Below are 11,037 nucleotides of genomic sequence, written 5' to 3' on the forward strand. Positions count from 1 at the left end.
GTTAGCCAGTTCACGGCTTCAGCATCCAGCTCACATGTCGTCTCCACTTATTTAATTGCACGAACACCCACATGTGGTGACCCCGATGCTCTTGGATGTTTCCAGAATTTTTTGTCGTTATTGAGGAAGACGAAATGACGGCCTATACGGTTGCACTCAAGTTACCCGAGTTTTGGGAGCAGCAAGCCGCGGCATGGTTTGCACAGGTGCAGAGGCGCAGTTCGCTCTGCGTGACATCACTGCGGATGACACAAAGTATTACTACGTCGTAGCTTCAGCCTTTTAAGTGAACCCCCGGAGAGGGACAAGTATGGCACCCTTAAAACTTACCTGTTGGGAACTTTTGGGTTGACTGAATCAGAGCGTGCGAGGCAGCTTCTTTCATTACCAGGACTGGGTGATGCAAAGCCCTCTGAGCTTATGGATCACATGTTGACATTGTTAGGTGAACATAAGCCCTACTTTATATTCAAGGAGCTGTTTCTTCGACAAATGACAGAACAAGTCCGCACAGCTTTGGCTGGCACGACGATTACAAACTTACTGGCTAAAGCTGGCTAAAATGGCGGACAGCTGCACAGAGTTGTGCTATACCAACATCTTTCAACGCCTCCATTAATCCGCTGGTTGGAGCGGCTAATCGGGCTGCACAAGCACCAACACGGCGAACCGACTCTGGATTTTGTTTTTATCACGCTCGTTTTGGAGACAGGGCCAGGAAATGTTGTTTGCCATGTAATTTCCGTGGTAAGAGTACCACACAGTCTGTGAATGCTGTGGACAGTGGACATACTGGCTGCCTTCTCTTCATTACGGATGATATATTGGGACGAGATTTTCTCTGTGACACTGGGGCTCAAGTGAGCGTACTGCCAGCGACTCCTTTCGATGCGCGTTCTGAACTTAAGAAACCCTTGCTGGAGGCTGCTAACGGCAGCAAAATCCCAACATACGGTAAGTGCCAGGTTAAGTTGTGTTTTAACGGGCACCGTTTCACTTGGGATTTTGTTGTGGCTAAGGTAGCTCGTCCTATGCTGGGGGCTGATTTCCTGTGCACACAGTTTGTTGGTTGATGTGCAGAACCGCCGTTTAGTCAATGCCAAAGATTTCTATTCTTTTCCATGTGCGCTCAGTGTTTTTTCGACAACAACCTTGTCAAACACTTCCGAGCCTAGCTGCGAATTTTTGCGCATGCTCACTGAGTTTTCTGACATAACTCAGTAAATTTTTTTATACAGCAATACCAAAGCATGGTGTGGAGCATCACATTTCTACTATAGGTCCACCCGTGTATGCTCGCGCTCGCCATCTTGACTCATCGAAATTAGCTGCTGCTAAAGCTGTGTTTGCGTACATGGAAGAGTTAGGCATTGTATGACGTTCTAATAGTCCTTGGGCTTCTCCTTTGCACATGGTGCCTAAGTCAGATGGTAGTTACAGTCTGTGTGGTGATTATCGCAGACTCAATGATGTCACAATTCCCGATCGCTACCCTGTTCCGCATATTCAAGATTTTTCGGTGCGGCTAGCTGGAAAAACTATTTTTTCCAAGGTAGACCTTGTGCGAGGGTACCACCAAGTACCAGTCCACCCGGACGACTGCCGTTATCACTCCTTTTGGGTTGTTTGAGTTTTTGCGAATGCCATTCAGCCTGAAAAATGCCACTCAGACTTTTCAGAGGCTCATGGATTCTGTGTTACAGGGTATGGACTTTCGTTTTGTCTACCTGGATGACATTTTGGTTGCAAGCACATCCAAGGAAGAACATTTGTCTCATCTCCGTTCGCTTTTCGACCGCCTTAGTGCTCACGGCCTTATCATTAATCCCACCAAGTGTCAATTCGGCCTTTCGTCTATCAATTTTTTTGGGACACAGAATTACGAGTGCCGGCGCGTTCCCGTTGCCTTCACGGGTAGCTGCGGCTAAGGGTTTTCCATTGCCGCCTACAATTAAAGCTCTCCAAGAATTCCTGGGAATGGTTAATTTCTATCACAGATTTATTCCCAAAGCAGCTGAGCTTATGGTTCCCTCTATAGGAGCCCTTAAAAGCGGTACCCCTCGTCACATACTTAAGTGTTCCGATGTCTCCAAGAATTCCTGGGAATGGTTAATTTCTATCACAGATTTATTCTCAAAGCAGCTGAGCTTATGTGTCCCCTCTATAGGGCCCTTAAAAGCAGTACTCCTTGTCACATACTCAAGTGGTCCGATGAAATGATTGGAGCTTTTGACAGCACTAAACAGGCTCTAGCAGAGGCTGCCATGTTGGTGCATCCACTTCCAGACAGTCCAATCGCTATTACTGCAGATTCATCTGATTTTGCGGTTGGGGCTGTCCTGGAACAGTTGGTACATGGGCATTGGCACCCACTTGCATTCTTTAGCCGCCAACTTCGTCCTAATGAACAAAAATACAGTACGTTCGATCAGGAGTTGCATTGACCATTGCATTGAACATTAACCTTGTTGGTCCTCTTCCACTGTCTCAGGGGTATGCTCACCTGCTCATGATGGTGGATCGGACTACTAGGTGGCCAGAAGTGGTTCCCTTGGTGTCAACGTCAACTGCAGACATTGCTCAAGCTTTTATTGGCACCTGGATCGCCAGATTCGGCACCCCATTGGATATCTCCTCAGACCGTGGTTTCCAGTTCACGTCTGAGCTTTGGGCTGCTGTCGCGCATAGTCTGGGCATTAAGCTTCATCACACTACAGCTTATCACCCACAAGCGAATGGTCTGTGTGAACGTTTTCACTGATCCATGAAGTCTGCACTGAGAGCTGCCTTGAAGGATGACAACTGGTATGACCGGCTCCCATGGGTGTTGCTGGGACTTCGTACGGCACCTAAGGAGGATTTCCTTGCTTGTTCAGCGGAACTGGTTTACGGGATTTCCTTGCTTGTTCAGCGGAACTGGTTTACGGGAAGACACTTAAGGTGCCTGGTGACTTTGTTCCTGATACCGACAACCCGTGGTCTGGCCCACCTAACTGTCCCACCCTGCGCAGCCATGTCTCCACTTTCGTTCCGGTGCCCACCTCTCAGCACGGCCTTCACAAGACTTGGGTTCCAAGTAGAGACCTGCACTGGACAGATTTTTCAGTCCTGCTCCCGCCCGCTCCCGCAGAAAATTATCTTATCTGGGCCTTCTCCCGCCCACGACATTCATGTTTTGAATGTCAAAAGCCCGCATAAAAGTAATCTATATAGATTTTTTTTTCAGCACATGAAAGAAATTTACATTAAATGGTTCTGTAACATCTCCTAAGATCCACAACATCCCAGCATAAATGCTCCCGATAACATATTTGCTATTTAGGCTAAGCATCAACATTCACAAACCACTGTTATTTTTAACAGAAAAGCAAGCATGGGCTGATGCATGCATGGTTTGGCATGGCAGAATGCGAGCAGCGCTTCCTTTTATTATCACTAAAAGCTGACATCTCAGTTCATCGTGATCTCATAAAACTCTGTTATAACACAGTGAACATATGCACAATGAATCTTTCACAATGTCTACACTTCATGTGTTAAAATTAGATGATTCGTGAGCACACAATTTCAGCACTGCGGTGAGTGGATTCTAACTTAAAGGGTTAGTTCACCTAGAAATGAAAATTAGGCTGCGTTTTACTCACCCCCGAGGCATCGTAGGTGTATATGACTTTCTTCTTTCAGACGAATGCAGTCGGAGTTATATTAAAAATTGGCTTTGATCTTTCAAGCTCTATCATTGCAGTCAGCGGGTGTTCTCAGAAGTGACGAACGCAGAAGCGCAGCGGAGAGATCAAAACAAAACAACGGTCAAGAATTAGAAGTACAAAACGAGGATTTTTAAAGAAGAATGTCAGAGGATTTCGATATAAAGTAAGGAAACTTTGCTTCCTTTGATCCTGTAAACAAACGTTGGTTTTCACGAGACTCACCGGCACACGCGCAACGCTGACCTCATACGTCATGCTCCCGGAACTGCTTCTGTGTACAACTGTTGGCGCAAGCTAGATTAAAGTGATTATTACATTTTGAATATGGATATTTTTCTTACAAAAACGCATCGATTCGCTACAGGAGGCCTTTGTTCACCCCCCAGAGCCGTGTGAGACATTTGTTATCATTGTGATGTTATTAGTTGTTCTTTTTGCTTTTGTGCAACATGTAAATAACTATTTATATGTTTTAGATATTTTATGTTTAGATAATTTCTATTTTGCGGGATTCCCACGAATCATTTTATTCTCCCACATCCTGCAACCACACGAGTCTCTTCCCACCCACACTCGCCCATCAAGAGTTGTCCTGCGCCGCACCCTGTTGCATTGTGTTCTGGGGGTCCCATGGTACTCCCGCGGGAGTGCAAGTCTCTAGTTCCCAGCGATTTGTTGTCTGCTAAATTTGTGTTCGTTTGACATGACGAGCACAGAGGGCCATTGAAACCTCCATATGATGGACCGTACCGGGTTCTGGAATCCTTGGACAAGACATTCGTTATTGATGTAGGAGGGAGGTCGGAGTGTGTCTCAATTGATCGGCTTAAACCAGCTCACAGAGACCTGGATCAGCCAGCTGAGGTGGCCATGGCACCCCGACGTGGACAACCTGCCTCTGTCAACCCGTCTGGCAAGTTTGTTATTCGAGCTTCTCCTGCTGATAGCTCATTGCAGGTGACCCGTACAAAAGCGGGATGCAGCATTCGTGCTCCTGACAAACTCCTCATCCTGTCCATAGCTGAAGTTGGCTGATAGCAAATAAATAATACAACCTCTTGTAATGAAAAAACACCACAGCTCTCAAACACCAGAGTCTTCCTAACCAGGAACAATCAAAAATAGTCCAGACTATGGTCTCACCTCGAAAAGAACTTTAAATCCATATTCAAACTGGACCATGATGTGATAACCTCACCAATAAAGAGTCCTTCTAAAATGCATACAAATACACTGTCTTAAGTTCTTAGCATCAATCCAAACATAGGCCATACATACATGTAACATCTCTGCAAAACACATCAGCAATGTACACTTTTAAACAACTCGTGTAGACTGGGCTTGAAATGACACATTTCCCATGCTGGCTACTGCTGCTTGCTATTGCTAACTCTCTCTACCACATGGCTTTACTTAAGGAAACCTAAAACATCCTAGCACCCCTAGTGGTAAGGAAGAAAACTACCCACAAAATTCTTATTAACAGACTCATGTCTGGCCCACACTGGGCCATCATTGGATTAATGTGGGCAGTCCCATATAGTGGGCTGCTCACAGAGAGCCTGCGGTGAGCCCAAACCTGTGGGCCTCACCTGGGCAAGCCCACACTGGGCCTGTTTAGTAGGGCCCTAACCCTAGCCCACTGTGCCCGCAAAAAGCAAGCATGGGCCCCGCAAGGACATGTTTGCAGGGTTGCTAGACAGTCCAAGTCTTCAGGGAAGGTATCTTGTCAGGATTTTCTTAGAATAGCTGTTTCTGCCAATTTGTAGTCATCAGCTGTCAGATTTCTCTGTTTCCCAGCCCCCCGTGGCGTAAAAGCACAGCTGCCTCAATTAAATCTTTGAAACTGTTTTACTGATTTGTATGATGGCAAATCAATGCCATTAATGACTGAGCGCACCACTGATGCTGTCACATGCAGTAAATTACTTCCGCGAGAGGAAAACAGATCTAGACGCCAGGAAACGAGAGCCCGCAAGCTCATTTCAAACCCTTGGCGCACGTGACATGTCCTCTGCGTGCAATACAAGCACTTGCGTGTGCATGATCATTCCCCACTTTTATTTTTGTCAGTCGTGGGGCGGGGCTTGCGGTTTTAATAGTTACCTCAAATGTCATTGGTTATTCCCCTTTTCCGGAAGTTAGTATTGGACGCCAGGGGCAAGTTCAAGCTCAAACACCGCACCGTTTTGCTACAGTTTCCGGTTTGAACGACATGTTTCCTGTAAACGGTGTGCAACGGTGTGCAACGGGGTTTGAGATGCGTTTTCTCTTGTTTGTTGGGTGTGTCTTTATTTAATGTAATTGAATGTATTGATCATAGAGTAGATCTTTTCCAGATATTTCATTAACAGGAAGTTTTCTGATTACTAGTGATTGCAGTCTTGTGATGATAAGAGATACACATATGAACCCTTTTTACAGACTGTAATGGTGCACAGACACACACACATACACATACATATATATATATATATATATATATATATGTATACTGTATATGTATATATATAAAGCTATAGGAATGACAGTAAAGTTTTCAAAAAATGGTTTATCTTTAATCTTGTAAATAGATACGTCGTAATATTTGAAGGTTTGTTTAGTCTGTGTTCATATAAAACACAGGTTTCACCATGTTTGCATTTGATTTACAGTGTTACTAGTCATCTGCTATCAAGATCAGTCCATTCACTATGATGTATATGAAAATTGATTCCTGTTTATTGAAAAGAAGCTTGTAATACATTCAATTCCAATGTATTTACTTATGTTCTTTTTGTTGCATTATTCGTTTTTTCCTTTGTCTGTTTATTGAAAAGAAGCTTGCAATACATTCAATTCCAATGTATTTACTTATGTTCTTTTTGTTGCATTATTCTTTTTTTCCTTTGTATTTGCAGGTTGTGTACTTGAATGCAGCAAATAACCGCTCAGTTCAGGAAAGTAAAAGCATTTGAATTTTATTTCTGAAACTTTTCTCAGGGTCAAGGGAGACCAAGGAGTGGAGGATGTACATATTGCCAGGTTCATGTTTTCTTCAAGAGGCACTGACCAACATAGTTTCATATCTGGTAAAAGTGTCCATAATCAAAGATAAAGTGCAGTTGTCTGAAATTTAATTTAGTAACTTTAGTAATCTATAGGTAGCTTTTCAATGTCACTTTTAAGTAACAAAATATCTTACAATTATTAATAAATAACTATATTTATTTATATATAATAAACCTATATATATTTCCATTTTTACGGTGTTTCTAATAGGATTGAATTCATTTGGTGTGATGTCAGAATCATGGTGACCAACAAGTACTCAGACATGCTGCACTTGCTGGAGGCAGAAGGATTGCTAGACTTATCAGTGGTTGAGGACCTTTTCAGTGTGCAATACACTTTTCTCCCAAGAATTCAGGCAGACTTGGACACATTTGCAGAAGCCTGGAATCTTCATGCACTCTCCTCAGAAGGCAATCGAAGTTCAGAGCAGCTGTGGCAAATTGGACTGATACACACAAAATGTACCAATCAGAGAGATATGAGGTATGGAGACCCTGTTTTAGTTACTCTGTCACCACACTGCTGTTTATGCATTAGTCTTAAGTGGATTTTTAACTATGTATTTAACTGCTAAATCATTAGGACATTAAAGAGCCAGATCTATATGGTGACATAGCAGCTTCTTATGATGCCTGTGAAGATTTACATTTACATTTAGTCATTTAGCAGATGATTTTAAAAAGCGAGTTACAGATGAGGACACTGGAAGCAATAAAAATCAACAAAAGAGCAATGATATGCAAGTGCTATGACAAGTCTCAGTTAGCTTAATGCAGTACACGTAGCAAGGTTTTTTTATTTAATTAATAAAAACAAAACAGATAGAATAGAAAAAGAACAAGCTAGTGTTAGAGGCCTTTTTTGCTTTTTGTTAATTGCAGAGGTGTAAAGAGTACCTAAAAACCATACTTGAGTAAAAGTACAGATACTTTACAGTGAAAATTACTCCACTACACGTTACAAGTCACCAATTCCAAAACAACTTGAGTACCTGATTTTAACAGTACTTAAGTATTTTACTTATACTAAACATAGGCTCAAAGATGCACTAATCAAAGAGACATGCCAGTCAAATGCTGTAACATTGTGGAGAAGCTGGGGAAAACAGGCAGAGGCAAGGATCTATGTGCAGGTATTTAATGGAAAAACTAGAACAAACAATAAGCCAAAAACCAAAGAGAACAAAGAACAGAATGACTGGCAAACAGACAACCATTACATTCAACAATTCACAAGGAACTAAAGAAAAACTTGGGCTATATAAACGCACAGGGGGCTAACAAGCTTAACAAGATAAGACACCTGGGGAGACTAGTCAAGGGGAACCAATGAACAAACAGACTACAAACTGACTACAAACACCACGGGAGACAGGAAGTGACATAAAAGTCCAAGGCAAGGCACACGCACAAGATGCAGTACTTTCAGTGACCTGTAATAGGCAATATCACATCTTTTGTAGCAGAAATAAACTGCTGCAGAAGAAAAAAAACTAGGTCCATGCTAAATGTAATGTGTAACTGCAACACTAATTTCAAATGTAGTGGAGTAAAGAGTACAGATACTCATTCAAAAATGTAGTGAAGTAAAGAGTAAAAGTTGCTAATATCTTTGATACACAGTACAACTACAAAGTATCCGAAAAGATACTCAAGTACAGTAACTAATTACATTTACTCCAATACTTTACACATATGGTTAATTGTATAATAAATAAAAAGAAAACAAATAGATATAATACAAAAAGAGAAGCTAGTAGCTAGAAGCTAGATTTCAGAGCTGTTGTTCAAGAATTTGAATCCCCATTGAGTTTGGATGGGTTGAGGGCACTCAAACATCTGCTGAATCCAACTGATCCTAATTTCCCTGTCAAAGAACTGTATTTGCTTTGTCAGTTTTTTTTTTTCGACAAATATGGGGTAAATAAAGAAGAAGAAAAAATCACTGCTATGTCCCAGTCTAGATATGGTTATTTGATGTCCTGAAGATTTAGCAGTTAAAAACATCATTAAAAATCCACTTAGATTAATACATAAACAGCAGTGTGGTGAAAGGGAAACTAAAACAGGGTCACTATACGTCATATCTCTTTACCTTTGATTATGGACACTTTTACCAGATATGAAATTATGTTGGTCAGTGCCTCTTGAAGAAAACATGAACCTGGCCATCTGTACATCCTCCACTCCTTGTTCTCCCTTGACCCTGATTTAAAGAAAATAAAAATACGTTTCCAGAAATAAAATTCAAATGCTTTTTCTTTACTGTACTTGCCTTGACAGTATGCCAAATTTCTGGATTGCTTCTGAGAAGAATTGGTATGATGTCGAGGCCCAGTTGTTATTTGCTGCATTCAAGTACACAACCTGCAGATACAAAGGAAAAAAGAAGAACAAAAAGAACATAAATAAATACATTGGAACTGAATGTATTACAAGCTTCTTTTCCATAAACAGGAATCAATTTTCATATACATCATAGTGAATGGACTGATCTTGATAGCAGATGACTAGTAAGACTGTAAGGCCTAATCCCAATTCTATTTTATACCCCTTCCCCTACCCCTCTGCCTATCCCTTCCCCTTGTCCCTTGAAACAGGTGAATGGACTGATCTTGATAGCAGATGACTAGTAAGACTGTAAGGCCTAATCCCAATTCTATTTTATACCCCTTCCCCTACCCCTCTGCCTATCCCTTCCCCTTGTCCCTTGAAACAGAGTGTCAAGGGGTAGGGGTGAAAATATTCCCCTAAGAATTGGGACACCACTACTATACCGTTACACATCATCATACGTCATTTAGCTCCTACAATAAACACCTATACTGGTATGCATTAGAGCCTTTAATTACTGTTCTATATTAATGCGCTGCTTACTGACACACACACACACACACACATCGGAGGTCGTGCAGCTCACACATCCAGGAGCAAAGAAACTTGTCAACGCTGCCTCATGACTTTTATTAATAGCAGTTTAAATACTGAATCGCTACATTATATTATCCCGCAACGACAGGATAAAATCGCTGTTTTTGAAGTAAACTCACTCATTGTAAAGAGAGACGCACAGACACGCGTACACGCAATTTCCATCTCTCTCTCTCTCTCTCTCTCAATTCAGTTCAGTTCAGTTCAATTCAATTCAATTCAATTCAATATGTGCTTTATTGGCATGACAATTGTTACAATGTATTGCCAAAGCATAGTGTTTACATTGAATCTATAACAGATGCATTAAAAAAATAATAATAATTATAAAATAATAATAATAATAATAATAATAAAAAAAATACATGCATGTGTATATATAATTAAAATAGAACAAATCAACATTTATTATTCTATGAACAATTTGATCTTCTTTTTCACCTAATAAATATTGAAGTTGTGTTTTATTGTTTAACATTTTGAAGTCAGGGAAAAGTACTTCAAATTTTGGATAAAATGTCTTTCTAATGTTTTGATAGTTAGGGTAGCTGGTGAGGAAGTCTTGATCGGTCTCCACTTCCCCATGATTACAGTATGGGCAGATGCGGCTCTCTTTGGTCAGCCAGTGCTGTTGATATCTGCCTGTCTCTATAGTCAGAGTATGATTGCTCAATCTGTACCTCATCATTTGTCTTAATTTACAGTCTTTCACTGTACTCAGATATTCTGCAGTTGTGTAATCTCTATTTAGGGCCAAATAACATTCACGTTTACTTTTGTTTTTCTAGTTGTTTCAGTCCAATAAGTTAGATAATTTTCTTTTTGTGCTTCTATATTTGGTTGGGCCGAATTTTGTGGATGAATATTTCAGTGTCCTGATGCTGGCTGTTGATAGTCATGTTAGTTTGTTTATGCAGCTTCAGGACCATCTGAATCAGGGGACTTTTTTCAGTGTTCACTTCATGGATTTTAAGGCCCTTAAAATGGTAAGAGTTGGGGTCACTCATTTTTAGGTGTTTCCAAAATGTGATGGCTCGTTTCTCAGTGCGCATTAGTAGAGGGTATTGGCCTAATTCTGCCCTGCATGCGTTGTTCGTGTGTTCCTCTCTGTACTCTGAGGATACTCTTACAGAACTCAGCATGCAGGGCTTCAATCGGATGTTGTGACACTATCGTGCAGTCTGTAATATGACATGACGTTAGCAAACTTTAGCGATTTTTGGCAAACATTTCTTTGAAAATCATGACCGTAAATATGAACTCACGATTGAATGTAACATAAAACAAATGATTACTTTTCATTAAAATCTTTATTAATGCCAAAAATGCTTACATTTATGTGT

General features: G+C 41.1%; 1 protein-coding gene and 1 long non-coding RNA gene across 2 annotated transcripts in view; one reads left to right on the forward strand and one right to left on the reverse strand.

The window, feature by feature from the left end:
- LOC107661981 (collagen alpha-1(XXV) chain-like) overlaps nt 1–11,037 on the forward strand; it is a gene marked incomplete at its 3' end in the record, with an annotated part of 543,306 nt that overhangs the window by 431,457 nt on the left and 100,812 nt on the right. The gene's annotated exons all lie outside the window — the stretch shown is intronic.
- Nucleotides 1–11,037, reverse strand: part of LOC107661980 (uncharacterized) — a 21,872-nt gene that overhangs the window by 10,443 nt on the left and 392 nt on the right. The window contains exon 2 of the long non-coding RNA XR_001631159.1: nt 2,974–2,980. This is a non-coding gene — a long non-coding RNA (uncharacterized LOC107661980). The remainder of the gene's footprint in view (nt 1–2,973; nt 2,981–11,037) is intronic.

The sequence above is a fragment of the Sinocyclocheilus anshuiensis genome, unplaced genomic scaffold (assembly GCF_001515605.1).
Source record: "Sinocyclocheilus anshuiensis isolate Anshui unplaced genomic scaffold, SAMN03320099.WGS_v1.1 scaffold956, whole genome shotgun sequence".
In the NCBI taxonomy this organism is placed as follows: domain Eukaryota; kingdom Metazoa; phylum Chordata; class Actinopteri; order Cypriniformes; family Cyprinidae; genus Sinocyclocheilus; species Sinocyclocheilus anshuiensis.